Genomic DNA, 4647 nt, shown 5'->3' with positions numbered 1-4647 from the left:
TAGTCTTATTTATATCTTGATCCGCATTTGAAAGAAATTTGCGATTTTAATGAAATTTGAATAAAATATATATTTTTTTTATAAAAGTTCATTTTTTAATTGAAAAACTTACTGTTGTATTTTAGGTTTGGAATTCATCTCGTTTGGATAGAAACTCAATCGTTTGGTTGAAAAATTAATTATTTTGTTGAAAATGTAAATATTTGGTAAAAAAAGTCCTCTTTTCTGACAAAAACTACTTTGTTAAATTTTTTAATTTTTTAGTTTGAAGGTTCTTCTCTTTTTTTGAAAATGTGAGTATTCTGATGAAAATATATTTTATGTGTTCTTGAAAATACATTTTTGAAAGAGACAATTAATCTATACCATTTTTGGTTAAAAATGGACCTTTTCCAGTTAAAAATTTAACTATTTGGTTAAAAACTTGATCTTTTTTTGTTAAAAGTTCAACTCTTTGGTTGAAAGTTCATGTATTTTGTTGAAAGTCGACTTTGTTTGGTAGAAGTTTAATCTTTTTGGTTGAAAATTTATCATTTTTGGTTAAGAATGCAATTGTTCGGTTCAAATATCAACTGTAGATTTTCTTGGGTTTAAAAGTCGATTATTTAACTAAGAGCTGAGCTACTTTGTACAAAAAAGACGTTTTTTTAACAAGGTTTTATAATTATGGTTGAAAATTTAACTACTTGGTTGAAAATTGAACTCTTTGATTGAAAACTAATAATTTTCGCTTAAAAAATTCAACTTTTTGTAGATAATTCGTCTCTTTGACTTTAAAATTAAACGATTTCGTTGAAAATTCATGTATTTGTTTAAAATATGTCTTTTTTTGTAGATCATTAATTTTCTTGGTCGAAAATTCATCTTATTGGTTGACTTTTTAACAACTTTGTTAGAAATTATTTTTCTTTATATGAAAATGTAACTATTCTAGGATTGATTAGAAATTAATCGTGTATTTTGGTTAAGTTGAAAAATCGTTATTTTTGTATAGAACCTTAATCTTCTTGGTCGAAAATTTACCTTTTCCTTTGAAAATTTAACAATCAATTTTTTATCACAGTTTTTACCTGGAAATTGAACTATTCCATTTTTGGTAGAAACTTTAGCCTGTACATTGTATTAGTTAAAACACCAATTATTTGATAGAAAATTAATTTATTTTGTTAAAAAGTAAACTTTTTTTGTTGAAAATTCATATATTTTCTTAATTAGATTTTTTTCTAAAATCATCGAAAGTAAAATCAAAAGAAAAAGTTCGATTTCAATTTTTTTTTTCAAATGTTCAGATAAATTTTTAACTTTTTCAATTATGATTTTTTTTAATTGATAGAATTTTGAAATAAAATTTTTTAAATTGAATTTAAGGTATTAAAAATTGAAAGGATTTTGGAATAAAATTTTTCAAATTGAATTTAAGACATTAAAAATTGAAAAATAATTGATTTTACAAGATGATTCTGAATCCGTTCAAAATTAAAGAATTAATAGATATTAGTTTTTAAAATTATTTTCAATTAGAACTTCAAATATTATTTCAGTCTAAAAGAATTATATTTATAACCTATTCAATTTGAAATTTTTTAATTAAAAAAATAAAATTTCCTTAATTATTGGCAATATTTGACCGTTCATTTAAAACAAGCCATTATAAACAACTATTAAAAACTATACAAATTTGAACAGAATGGTTCGAAATAGAAAGCCTTGAATTGTTAAAATTAAAATTATCTAAATTTTAACGCTACAATTGTAATTTTAAAAAAAGATTCAAAATTAATTTAAAACTTGAAATTATTTCAAATAATTTGAAACACGATGTAGATTTTTGCAGATTTTGACAAAATTAAGCTTTTTTAGAATTGTAAAAGATTTAAATAGAATAACGAAAATTGTTGTGATTGCTCAAAATATTGAAAATGATTTTTTAGTTTGAAAAATTAATTTTAAGTGAATATTTGAAAAATTAAAAAAAAAAAAATAATCAGGACGATTTTAAAGCAATTTTTTATGTTGCAGTTTAACAAAATAAATTAATTTTCTATAAAATAAATGGTGTTTTACCTATCTCAATATACAGGATAAAGTTTCAACCAAAAATGGAATAGTTTAATTTCCAGGTAAAAACTGAGATAAAAAATTTATTGTTCGATTTTCAAGGGAAAAGGTGAATTTTCGACCAAGAAGATTAAGGTTCTATATCTATTCTATATCTGAAAATTCAAGTGATTTTAAGGAATTACTATAGGGATTTGCTGGGATTTTATGATTTCTTTAAAGGATTTAAAAATAATTAAAAAACATTTTAAGATTTACAATAAATCTAAAAAATTTAAGACAGTTTTTGTGATTTTAAAGACTTTAAAGCTATTTAAAAGGTTAAAAAAAAGTTATTTAAAAAGATTTTAATGAATTTTAAGAGACTTTAAGGGATTTAAGAAAATGCAATAAATTAAGGATTTTCAAGAGATTTAAAGGAGTCTACAAAAAATTTAAGGATTTTATGAAATTTTAATTAATTTTAGTCAATTTTGACATTTTTAAAATGTTGTCAAAGAAGTTGAATGGAGTTCTAAAAAATGCGGAGGACTTTAAGGATTTCCAAGAATTCAAGTGTTTTTAAGGAATCACTAGGGACTTGGCGGAATTTTAAAGTTTCTTTTTAAAGGATCTAAAAATAATCCATAAATATTTCAAAAAGATTTAAAGATTTACAAGAGATTCTATAAGATTTTACGACAGTTTTAGGGATTTTAAAGAAATTTAAGCGATTTATTGAAAAGTTATTAAAACAGGTGTAATGAATTTTAGGAGACTCCAAGTATTTAAAGAAACTGATTGATTTAAGGATTTTCAAGAGATTTTAAGGAGCCTAAGAAAATTTAAAGGATTTTGGATTTAAAAGATTTGAATTAATTTTAGTCAATTTTACAATATTTTTAATTCTTTAAAAAAAGTTGAAGTGAGTTCAAAAAAATCCGCCCGCCTTGCGGGCACATTCGTCTAGCGCGCTGCGCGCGCGGCTCCCTTCGCTCGCTAGTTTGAGCGCGCCTAGTGTAAAAGCATGCGCTATTTTAGAACCAACATGTCAGGGTGCTAGAACCCTATTACTGAATACTTACCAGTTAATAGTTTTAAGAGCGTTAAACATTTGAAATAATTCAAATGAAACAAGACATTCAGTATATTTAGAAATTTATGTAGATCGTTATTATCAGAAAGAATAATTATTCTTATGATTGATAATAGGAAATTACATGACAACTCTCTGTACCTCGAAATAATAACTTCTAATAGCTAGTTGTAAAGGATCAGAAGTTAGCATTTAAATAGCTATGTACACTCAGGTAGATCTAAATATGTATATGTATATGTGGATCTATCAATTCAAATAGGTTTCAAACGCGCGATCTCCGACTACCGCGCGTGTGATCTCAACGGCGAGCATACATAAATTATGTACCATGCAAAGGGTTGAAGCGACAAGGCGCCCCTCAGATGCCGTAAATTATGTTCTATAACGCGATTTGATATTCTATAACTTATTTGTGTAAACAAATTATTCTCGGCGACGGAATAGGACATTTAATCTTCATTAAAGGATCTTCAATATTTAAATTGAAGTTAAATAAAAACTATTGATTTGTTCTCTAAATTATTGAGTTGTGTCTCTTATTTGAACCTCGACCAGTTCGTGCGGTTAGTGATTTTCATCACTCAAAGTCGGCATCGATCCATGAAAAAACAGATCGAAATCTACAAGTCTTCAAATCGACAACAGTGCTGGAGACTTTGGTACCTTCCCCCATCGTTACGAGCCGAAAGAGGGCGGTCGTATCCGATCATGCACGAAGACGAAAAGAGCCAGATGGCGCGCAATTTAAATGTCTATATTTTAAGTTTGATACCATTCGCACGGCTGACTGCTTAATTTAGAAAGAAAAATATTGCTTTTTTTCCTTATGTTTGTAATTATTCATTCATGCGTATTATATATATTCTTTTCAATGATTATAAATAAATTTCATTATATATTTTAGAATTAATGTAGATAAAACTGCTGAAAAAATCAAATATAAAACAGAATAGAATTTTATTTCTTCACGAACATAATTATTAGACTTTTACATATGCTTCGTAGTCACCAAAAATAACATGTTTAGCTCATTCATGTTATTTCCCGCTTATTATTCTTACAATTATTTATTCTGAAATTGCTTAATATTGCCTGTTAATTCAAAAGTCAACGACAACCTTTAGACTAGTGTATCATTATATTACTGTTACAAAAGTTTCTGCTCAAGCAAACATTGTAATAAAATAACGTTTCGTAATTTTACTAATTCCCGCATCAGACCAAAATGAAAAATAATGAATTTATTTTAGGAATTAATAAAACCCAAAAATAACTTTATAAACATTATTATTAGCTCATTCATGCAATTCTCCGCTTATTTTATTTACAATAATTTATCTTGAAATTGCTTAATATTGCCACTTAATACAAAAGTCAACGACAACTTCCAGGCTAGTGTATTATTATATTTATGTTGCATAAAGTTTCTGTTGCTAAATGTATACCTCATTTTAAAAATGTCATTGCTTCTTCAAGTCATTCTAATATTGAAAAAGAAAGGTCTCATGAAA

The sequence above is a fragment of the Belonocnema kinseyi genome, chromosome 4, assembly GCF_010883055.1.
Source record: "Belonocnema kinseyi isolate 2016_QV_RU_SX_M_011 chromosome 4, B_treatae_v1, whole genome shotgun sequence".
In the NCBI taxonomy this organism is placed as follows: domain Eukaryota; kingdom Metazoa; phylum Arthropoda; class Insecta; order Hymenoptera; family Cynipidae; genus Belonocnema; species Belonocnema kinseyi.
This window is presented reverse-complemented; position numbering follows the sequence as displayed.